At 41.3% G+C, this 11616-nt stretch overlaps 1 long non-coding RNA gene across 1 annotated transcript in view; it reads left to right on the forward strand.

Annotated features, from left to right (window-relative positions):
* Window positions 1–10759, forward strand: part of LOC123578394 — a 34008-nt gene extending 23249 nt beyond the window's left edge. Inside the window, exons 3-4 of the long non-coding RNA XR_006702358.1 lie at window positions 7052–7059; window positions 10748–10759. This is a non-coding gene — a long non-coding RNA (uncharacterized LOC123578394). The remainder of the gene's footprint in view (window positions 1–7051; window positions 7060–10747) is intronic.
* The last annotated feature ends 857 nt before the right edge of the window (window positions 10760–11616 follow it).

Raw genomic sequence — 11616 nt, forward strand, 5'->3', positions numbered from 1 at the left:
TCCATTCATCAGTTGATGGACATTTAGGCTCTTTCCATAATTTGGCTATTGTTGAGAGTGCTGCTATAAACATTGGGGTACAAGTGCCCCTATGCATCAGTACTCCTGTATCCCTTGGATAAATTCCTAGCAGTGCTATTGCTGGGTCATAGGGTAGCTCTATTTTTAATTTTCTGAGGAACCTCCACACTGCTTTCCAGAGTGGCTGCACCAATTTGCATTCCCACCAACAGTGCAAGAGGGTTCCCGTTTCTCCACATCCTCTCCAGCATCTATAGTCTCCTGATTTGTTCATTTTGGCCACTCTGACTGGCGTGAGGTGATATCTGAGTGTGGTTTTGATTTGTATGTGGTGTTATTTTAAATAGTCCTTCATGTGGACGCTGTGCAGGGTCTGTGATCTCCCTTGAGAGGACAGTGAGCAGTTTCTCTGGGGATCCCTGTGGGGACACTGCTGTGTCAGATTTATGGCCCTGCTCAGCTGGGAAGAAGGTTTCCCAGGACACAGTAGGTTTTGCTTTTCAGCTAATATGCTATGAAGAGGAAGTGTTTGCCCGCCTGTAAATCTGCTCAAAACAAATGCAGAGACAATTCTTTACAGGCAAGGATATTCTGACCAACATAAAACACAGATGGAGACTGCTTGGTTAAATGTCACAAAACAAAGGAATTAGGATAATAACAAGAATGAAGAGAAAGCTTCTCTGTCTTCTTGCCAACAGCTTTGAGGCTGTTCCAACTAGGGAGTAGTACTGGGTGGGCTTAGGGAAGGGAGATTAGGTGACCAGATGCCTTGATTCCACCATAAGGTGTGAATTTGGAGCAATGGGTCTTTAGAAGATTTTGATCTTTAGATTATTTTTAAAGTACAAGAATACATTGGGAAGGATCACATTTTAAGACCCTAACATGTAATCTTTTGTTGGAAAGAGAGACAGAATATTTCTGCATATGTGCCAGGGATGCAGATGATAACCTCATTATCTCTTATTGCTAATAAGAAGTAAGATGTAGAGAAGGGGGTACATCTTAGGAAAGGCTTGTCATAGTGGGACAGAGAAAACATTGCATAAATGGCTTTGAAATACATGGACAGTTGGTGGAGAAAGAAGTGAAGGGCATGCTAGTGGATACCTTCTGCTTTATCTGCCCAGCACCACTGGCACTTTCTGCTGGGAACTCCTTCAATGCCTCCTTTTACCCATGGGTTCTGTCATGATCTTATGTGCTCCTCCCTTAGTGATAGTTGATTGGTAAAAGGTGGGCACCTGACCTAATCTGGACCAATCATCCTGGTCATGGCTGATCAGTCCAAGATTGGGCCTCTGATCCACTTGATTCAATAATCCTCTTTTCTGGGAATTTATATTGGAAACACAGAGGTTGTCAATCCAATGCATCTCTAGTAGTTGTAGTTAACATGGAACCATGTTCTCTGACATGTAGAGAAAGCCCTGCAGAGAGGGGGTGATGGAGCTGATGTGTAGAAGGAAGCAGAGATGCAGAAGTTTGGTGGCATTTGAGGGCTGCACTCCATCTGCTCCTGAGGGCTATGCCTAACTTTCTGTGACCGACTGCCCAACACTTTCTTGGACTCTCTTGAGCTTATAAATTTCTTTTATTGCTTTAGCAGTTTCCAGTGGCTTCTGTTACTTATGGCTAAAAGAGCTCTAAAAGCGTAGGCACTTAAAATGGTCCCAAGAAGACAGAAGGTAGAAGTGTGGTTGCCAGGGTTTGGGGAAGGCAGAATGGGTAGTAGTTCAGTGTGCACAGTTTCAATTTTGCAAGAATAAAAGAATTCTGGAGACTGGTTGCACAACATTATGAATGTACTTAACACGACTGAACTCTACACTTAAAAAACTTTAGAAAGGCAAATTTTGTTATGTATATCTTACCACAATTTTAAAAATGGTCTTGAGAAGTACAAAACAAAAACAACTCTGCAAAATCTCAGAGTGAAAGATCAACGCTGCTGTGGATTCAGACTACCAATTATTTTCTGGATATCAGCTTTGCAACTGAGCTTGAAACTCTTTTAACCCCAGGCTGACTCTTCCCTGCCCCTTCCAGATCCCATCACTGACCACTCCTGCTTTGTGTGACCTTAATTTAATAACATGGAGTCTATTAGGCCAAGTAATCCAGAAAATACATTGGCATCCTCTGAACCAAGTTCCTTCAATTTCTTCCAAAGCCTTGTAGAAACGATGTGGGACTCTCAGCCTTGCTGCCACCCTCCATCGGCACAGATAGCTCAGAGCAGCCTGAGCAGATGCACAAGTATGAGAGGGAGGTCTTTTGTCTAGATGTAGGTCTCATGAAGAACAAGAGAAAAAGGCTTTGATCACAGGTGTATCTTAAAATCCCTTTGTGTGGCTGAAATTGGGGGAAGTGGCTTCTAACGGACACAGTGTGGTCCCCAATCCATGCAACACACTCTCTCCTAGCTTCAGGCTCCTGAGCAAGTCAGCTGAAGGAGGATGATAATGGAGATAGGGATGCACATTTTCCCACTTTGGGGAGCTTTTCATCAAGGGCTCAGGCAGAGGCAAAGTAATCAACAAAGACAGGATTTCAATAACGAAAACTCAAGAGCTTATTTCTCTTTGCCATGTAGAAAAAACCTATCAAGCACAAATGATAGCTTTGTCCTTCAGATCCTCAAATATTTTGTATTTGTGTGTCTAATATTCTTATCCACAAGCTGAGAAATCCCTTTCTTTTCAAAATATGCTATTAAAATATAAAAATCATCAAAACCCATTTAAAGGGAATTGACTTGTTGAGATGAAAATCCCCCCAAAGAGGTGAAAATAGAAAAAAAGAATATGTAAAATACTGTGGAGAAGGTGATTTGAGCTTTGAAAGATGCAAAAGAAACAAAGGCAGGGGAGTAATAGACCTGCATATGGAAACACATTTATTTTTCAGAGCTAAATGTTGAAGGTGTTTTAAGAGTGCAAAGTGAAATTTTATAAAATCCTTTGGCTTTAAATAAGTGCATGTGTGTATCCATGAGAACGTCCTGACAAGGTAGCTGTGCTGCCCATGCAGTGCATTAACATTCTGGATGGCAGCAAAATTACTTGATTTTACCAAATATGAGAAGCTATTAATAAAAGCAGAATTGAAATAAATCACTATCGTGTGGATGCTGGCTGCTGGACTTTGAGGGAAGGCAAGATTCGTGAGACTGTACAGCATGAAAAACAATTAAAGTGTTCTGACTGGGTGCTATAGTAAAACCGCCAGCTCTCTCTGCTGGAAGGAATTGCCCTGCTGATGTCAACTTGCTGAGCATTCCTCTCAGGGCTGTACAGGTCTGGACAAACTCTTATTCTGGCCTTGTGTTCCTTTCTTTTTCTTTTTTCTTTTTTATTTTTCTATTTCAAAGGACATGTATGTACACTGGATTTCATCTGTAAGCACTTCTAGAAAAATGTGATTCACCTTTTCAAGAAGGCCAATTGCTCTGGAAGAAGTTTTTTAAGGCTTGGGAAAAAATGATAGAAATATATATTCTGCTTTTCACAAAATTCTTAGAAATGGACTTGGACAGTTATAAAATAGATGAGGTATGTCTCATTCATGAGCCCATAACTTCCTTTGGCATTACCCTCCTATAACCACCTTGGTGTGTTTTCCCAAAGCCCATTCTGGCACCCTTTGACTTTTAGGTGTTCCCCCAAACATGCATTCCATTCCTCAGATCCTTGTCTTTTCTAGGGAATAACTGATGCCATGGTTTAGTCACCAGACTATGAACCCTACTCAGTTAACTTTCAAGGGAATAAATCTGTAATTTAATGACAGTATACATTTTTTAATATTTATTTATTTTTGAGAGAGAGAGAGGGAGGGACAGAGTGTGAGTGGGGTAGGGGCAGAGACAGAAGGAGACAGAGAACCCTAAGCAGGCTCCAGGCTCTGAGCTGTCAGCACAGAGCCCGATGCTGGGCTTGAACCCACAAACAGCAAGATAATGACCTCAGCTGAACTAGGATGCTCAAACAACTGAGCCACCCAGGAGCCTGTAGTTAGAGTATATATTTTTAAGAAGTCCTTGTAGTTCAGTTGGTCATATTGGAGGGTCTTTAAAACACAACAGGCATCCAGTGAGATGGAGATATTGGGAGGCTGTTTGTGTCAAGGTATTCTTTTTGACCTTTGCCTGCAACAAGCTTTAAATCTTGGTATTTGACAAATTTCCTTCTCTCCCGACCATGCCAGTTCACTTTCTGCTCATGGGTTTGCTGAAAACAAAATTAAGTGCCTGGTATTTAAACAAGGTAAGAAGGGGCGCCTGGGTGGCTCAGTCGGTTAAGCATCCAACTTCAGCTCAGGTCACGATCTCGCAGTCCTTGAGTTCGAGCCCCCCATCGGGCTCTGGGCTGACAGCTCAGAGCCTGGAACCTGCTTCGGATTCTGTGTCTCCCTCTCTCTCTGCCCCTCCCCCGCTCATGCTCTGTCTCTCTCTGTCTCAAAAATAAATAAAAGTTAAAAAAATTAAAAAAAATAAACAAGGCAAGAATTATTACTTATAACCAAAATGATAGTACTGTAACAGGGACATTATGCCCATCAAGAGATGGCTTTCAACATGTGGGGTTTCACTGCCATATTCCCATTTTACATCTCTAGACTTCTGTGGCACTAGCCTACCAGTACAAAGCTGAAAAAGGAGTTAAGAACTTGTTGTTTGGATGCTGAGATGACATACAAATCAGTATCACTGGTCCTGACAGTTGTTATCTTTTTAAAGCGTATGAGTTTATATGAAGAAACATAAAACTGTCATTCAAAATGACCCCTGATCATTGGTCAGGTGAAGTGTGTGCTACGATGGCTCTTGCAATCATTATTTCCAAGAAGAGGGTGATGGAGTCAGCTCTTGTCTGGACTTCAGGCAGCTGGGAAGTTCTGATACTAGCAACTGACATTGCTACATTACTTGATTGAACAAAAAGATGTGGAGGAGGGCAGAGTGTTAATTTAACAACAACAACAACAACAACAACAAAACCAAAAAGATTATTCAAGGAATTCTATGACTGCTATATTTATCTTAAGCCTTTGAAACAGACTTCATGACCACAAGAAGCACACAACGTGTATTTTAGGTCAATGTCATCAAGCGTGTTTGTATGTGCATGATGGTGTGTATGTGTGCACATATGTGAGTTTGTGTTCTTGATGCTATATGCTGGCAAGACTATAAAAACTTGAAGAAAGCAGATTGAAGGCAGCATGGAAATGCTCTGTTCCCCAGGAATGCTGAACATTCTGCTGTTCCCAGAAAGGCTCCAAGGCATCATGCTGTTCCATACACTTCTGTTTTTGCAATCATCTTCATGAGCTAGAATGTCCTCTCCTATTGGTCTTTCAAGGTTCAGCTTAATCATCTCTCAAAACCTTCCTGGACTGTAAGAAGGCAATTAACCATTTTGTCATTGGTGCCCACTGAAACTTGTAGCCTCCTCTGATTGGAGGAGAACATCAAGCTTGATGTTATTGTTTTTTTTTTTAATATAATTTATTGTCAAGTTAGCTAACATACAGTGTGTACGGTGTGTTCTTGGCTTCTGGAGTAGATTACTGTGATTCATCACTTACATACGACACCAAGAGCTCATCTCAACCAGTGCCCTCCTCAATGCCCATCACCCATTTTCCCCTCTCCCCTGCCCCCCCCCACCATAAATCCTCAGTTTGTTCTCTGTATTTAAGAGTCTCTTATGGTTTGCATCCCTCTCTGTTTGAAACTATTTTGCCCCTTCCCTTCCCCCATGGTCTTCTGTTAAGTTTCTCAAGTTCCACATATAAGTGAAAACATATGGTACGTGTCTTACTCTGCCTGACTTATTTCACTTAGCATAATACCCTCCAGTTCCATCCATGTTATTGCAAATGGCAGGATTTCATTCTTTCTCATTGCCAAGTAGTATTCTATTGTATATATAAACCACATCTTCTTTATCCATTCATCTGTTGATGGACATTTGGGCTCTTTCCATAATTTAGCTATGTTGAAGGTGCTGCTATAAACATTGGAGTACATGTGCCCCTATGAATCAGCACTCCTGTATCCTTTGGATAAATTCCTAGTAGTGCTATTGCTGGGTTGTAGAGTAGTTCTATTTTTAACTTTTTGAGGAACCTCCACACTGTTTTCCAGAGCGGCTGCACAAGTTTGTATTCCCACTAATAGTGCAAGAGGATTCCTATTTCTCCACATCCTTGCCAACATCCGTTGTTTCCTGAGTTGTTAATTTTAGCCACTCTGACCACTGTGAGGTGGTATCTCAGTCTGGTTTTGATTTGTATTTACCTGATGATGAGTGATGTTGAGCATCTTTTCATGTGTCTGTTAGACGTCTGGATGCCTTCTTTGGAAAAGTGTCTATTCATGTCTTCTGCTGAAAAAACTATACCAAAAAGCTGCTAGAACTGACACATGAATTCAGCAAAGTCACAGGATACAAAATCAATGTACAGAAATTGGTTGCATTTCTATAAGCCAATAATGAAGCAACAGAAAGAAAAATCAAGAAATCGATCTCATTTACAATATTACCAAGAACCATAAAATACCTAGGGATAAACCTAACCAAAGTTGTAAAAGATCTGTATGCTTGAAAGCTATAGAAAACTGATGAAGGAAATTGAAGAAGGCACAAAGAAATGGAAAAACATTCCAAGATCATGGATTGGAAGAATAAATATTGTTAAAATGTCAATACTACCCAAAGCAGTCTACACATTCAATGCAATCCCAATCAAAATTGCACTGGCCTTCTTCTCAAAGCTAGAACAAATAATCCTAAAATTTGTGTGGAACCACAAAAGACCCCAAATAGCCAAATTAATGTTGAAAAAAAAAAACAAAGTGGGAGGTGTCACAATCCCAGACTTTAGCCTCTACTACAAAGCTGTAATCATCAAAATAGTACTGGCACAAAACAGACACATAGGCCAATGGAATAGAATAGAGAACCCAAAATTGGACCCACAAATGTACGACCAACTAATTTTTGACAAAGCAGGAAAGAGTATCCAGTGGAAAAAAAGACAGTCTATTTAGCAAACGTGCTGGGAGAACTGGATAGCAACATGTGGAAGAATGAAACTGGACCACTCTCCTACACCATACACAATAATAAACTTAAAATGGATGAAAGACCTAAATGTGAGACAGAAAACCATCAAAACCCTAGAGGAGAAAACAGACAATGACCTCTTTGACCTCAGCCGCAGCAACTTCTTACTTGACACATCTCCAAAGGCAAGGGAAATAAAAGCAAAAATGAACTATTGGGACATCATCTAGATAAAAAAAAAAAAAAAAAAAAAAAAAAAAAAAAACTTCTGCACTGCAAAGGAAACCATCAACAAAACTAAAAGGCGACTGACAGAATAGAAGATATTTGCAAATGACATATCAGATAAATGGTTAGTATCCAAAATCTATGAAGAACTTACCAAACTCAACACCTGAAAAACAAATAATCCAGTGAAGAAATGGGCAGAAGCTTGATGTTTTGGTTATCAGTATTCATTTACATGTTTTTCTTTCCCACTGGCTCAGTTAGAGCAGGGATTATATCAGACAAGTGATGCAATGTGAAGAGCATGGAGGTATTCATCTGTGAGGAAAACACTAACACTGGATGGTTACTGACTGAGGCACCATCTGTGGGGCACCATTTGTGTGCACTGAGTGATTGACTATAATATCATGACAGAAGTGACCAGGATCATTCTAGCATCTTATAAGAACTTCTAAGGACTTCAAACAAAATCTCAAACCAAAGGATATAATCAATTTGTTTCAGATTTTGTTTGAAGAATATTTTGATGTTACAGAAGAGTTTTAGAAAATTAAGATATTCCTTTTTAGGTATAATTGATTTTCTTGATGTCATTTGTGTATGAGACAGAAGGTTTTAATTTTGCATGCCATCTTAGGATTTGCCATTTGTTCATTTACTCATTTGGTTAATGTTTATCTGGCATCTGAACTTTAACTTTAAAATTATCTCATGCACCTAAACACGACACAAAAATTTTTATTCAGTGTTGTAATGTGGGATTTAGAAATTTTGTAAATAAAGTCACTGTATTATACATCTGTGGTAGCTATCTCCCTTCCCCAATCTTAATCTTCCCTCTAAGAAGCCCAGAAACCCTGCTCATGGGGTTTACAGGAAGCTTACCAGTCCCTTCTATGAACACCTGCTACTGCATGCAATGGGAAAAGCAAAAAAAAAAAAAAAAAAAAATCATGAGATATTCCAATTCTGTTGAGGTCTGATATAAAAATACTACTAACAGTGAGGTTGAAGGAAAGAGAAGAGTTTCAAACTTTGTCAAGCCCCCATTTGTTAAGATGCATCTTAAGCCAAAATAACTTTTTTTTTTTAATTTTTTTTTCAACGTTTATTTATTTTTGGGACAGAGAGAGACAGAACATGAACGGGGGAGGGGCAGAGAGAGAGGGAGACACAGAATCGGAAACAGGCTCCAGGCTCTGAGCCATCAGCCCAGAGCCCGACGCGGGGCTCGAACTCACGGACCGCGAGATCGTGACCTGGCTGAAGTCGGACGCTTAACCGACTGCGCAACCCAGGCGCCCCCAAAATAACTTTTTAAAAAAGTTTTTTAATGTTTATTTATTTTTGAGAGAGAGAGACTCGGAGACAGAGCATGAGTGGGGGAGGGGCAGAGAGAGAGAGGGAGACACAGAATCTGAAGCAGCCTCCAGGCTCTGAGCTTTCAGCAAGAGCCCAACGCAGGGCTCAAACTCATGAACCATAAGATCATGACCTGAGCTGAAGTCAGATGCTTAACCAACTGAACCACGCAGGCGCCCCAAACCAAAATAACTGTTAAGGACATATACATATGTACATACCTACATACATACAGATTTTTCTTGGTCACTTTCTTTCCCATTTATTTATTCATTCATTTAACAAACTTTATGGAATTCCCAGGTGCCTGACATGATTCTAAGGACTGAGGATGCAGTGGCGCACAAGATAAAGTTCCTGACTTTAAGGATCTTTTATTCTGGTGAGGAGGCAAATAAGCAAGATTATATCAGTTTTTGACAAGTCCCATGAAGGATGAAGGTATTAAGTTACTGGGAAGAGTCTCTTAACATGTTCTAGTCAGGGAAGTTGCCCTTAAAAGGTGACATTTGAACTAAGACTCAAAAGATAAAAACAGAGCCATATGAAGAGTTGATGGGTAGAGAGGAGGATATTTTAGAGTTGGGAAATACCCACTAAACAACTGTGCCTTCAGGCCTTGATCCACTTTTAGCCCCTTGTAATAGGACATAACCATCAGTCAGGGCACACCGGGTTATTGTACAATAGTAAGCAACTTCCAATCTTAGTGATGTATATTGATACAGGCTTACTGGCAGTCATGGCACATGTCCATGGCAGATTGGAGGGGAGGGCATTCTGCTTCATGGGTCCTCATCCCGGGACCCAAGCTGAAGGAGCAGCCTGCATCTTAATGCTGGTTCTTGTGGTAGAGAGAAAGAGAGAAAGAGAGAGCATGATCAACCCCACACTGGCTCTTACAGTGTTTACCTGGAGGAGACCATACACATTTTATTGAACAAGTGGTGCCACATGTGCACACCTAACTCGAAGGGGATAATGCAGTAGAATCCAACATTGTATCAGGAGAATGAGAAATGTCTAGTAAATAGCACTAATGACTACCTTATATGGGAAAGGTAATGAATTTATATTTCTTCCTTATCTGGTACATGAACTCAAAAATTTAAGCTGTGGAGGTTTGTTACTGAGTTGCAAGAAGTTTGGTCATAGTCTAAGCGAGCTCTCTGAACAAAGGAGCAAGGCTAGCTTCTGTTGCTAACACTCTTGTCTTAGTTTACACGGGCTGCCATAAATATAATACCCTAGATGGGTTAAACAACAGAAACTTATCTCTCCCAGTCTAGAGGCTGGTAAGTTCAAGATTCTGATGGCTGCCTTCTCTCTGTGACTCACATGGCCTTTCCTCAGTGCACACTTATGGAGAGAGAAAGAGCTCTTGTGTCTCAGACTTCTTGCAAAAGGCACTAATCACATCATGACAGCACCACCCTCATGACCTCATCTAAACCTAGTGACCTTCTGAAGGACCCACCTCTAAATACCCATCATGTCAGGGGGCAGGGTGTTCCAAACATTTAGTCCATCATAGTTCTCTCCTGTCATGTGGTCTTTCAAAGCCAGCTTTATTTCTGTACACTCATTCCCCTAAAATGAAGGACAATAAAATCACCAAAGATTCTGCAGGCAAACAAATGTGTCTTAATTTCCATTACCTTGGGACCCTAGGACCCACAGCAAGAGATAGGTCTTAGGAGCCAAGGTAACCATGAGGTTGTGGGGGAATCTGGAGAAACAAAGGATCAACGTAGGATGAAGTAAATATACACTGGAGGATGGCTTGGACTGAACCTAAAGGAAGTGCCTGTGTGTAAGAGGAACAACTTGGCTTCACAGCAACTGCCCTCCCTCAGGAACAGAAACCCCAGCAAGAGATGCTCTATTTGACAGAATCTCAGTTCCTTGAAGCTCATGTTCCAAACTTTCAGATAGCCACCCAGAAAAGTTCTTGGATCTTATGTGCATGGGTTGGGGCCACAAGGAGAACTCAGAAGGTGGTAGAGAAGCTGAGACTTTGGTTTTTAATGACAGTGGGAAAGTGCCAGGAGAAGGATGGGAAGAGAGGGGAGGCTGAAATATTTGAAGCATTTCTGATGAAAGAGCTCAGTGAGGTGAATGTACAAAGAGGGAGACGAGAGACCCAGAAAGCAAAGGTAATAAGGCAGTACAAGTGCAGGTGAGGGAGAGTATCAGAAGAGCAGGGTGTCCTCTCGGTGCAAAAGGGGAATGCCTGGCAGAGACCAGCTAGGCACAGCTGCTCTTGTCTGGCCAGTCTTCTTGGGGAGAGATTGGTTCATATCAGCACCTTATAAAGCAGTGGATGCAGGATTTGGTTGCTGGGTGTCTGTTCACCATGTCTATGTATATACCAGAGAGCAAGGGTTAAGGACAGATGCTATTTTTGCCAGTCTTGCATCCATCCCTTCTGCTGCTGCTCACAGCAGCCTGGTTTTCAACTGGGATCTCTCCTTATGACCATGTCATTTCTTTCCACCTTTACATTGTGACAGAGTTGGACATATAACCCAGGTTTGATCAATGTGAGCACAGTATCAACCAAATGATTGGTTTGGGGTTGACATGTGACCAATCACATTAACCATGTCAATTCTAACACTTGGTTGAAATGGTGGGGGATAGGTCACCTTTTTATCCAGAGACTACTAAGCTGGCAGGACATCAGTCTGAAACTGCCAACGGCCATCCTTGCCACCACCTGGGGAGAGTCTGAGAATGAGCCAAAGGAGAGGAGGGTGGGCTGGGCTGAGGGACTGAGCATCTGCTGGATTCATTGTGCTTGCAGTTTGTGCATCCTCAGGCATCTTTGTATTTTGAGCATCTAAAATTATTTTGTTCCTTAAGACTGCCTGAGATGGATTTCTGTCACCGAAAGGGCCCAACTCTGGTTCCCACCTTTTCT

This window comes from Leopardus geoffroyi, chromosome E2, assembly GCF_018350155.1.
Source record: "Leopardus geoffroyi isolate Oge1 chromosome E2, O.geoffroyi_Oge1_pat1.0, whole genome shotgun sequence".
Classification (NCBI taxonomy): domain Eukaryota; kingdom Metazoa; phylum Chordata; class Mammalia; order Carnivora; family Felidae; genus Leopardus; species Leopardus geoffroyi.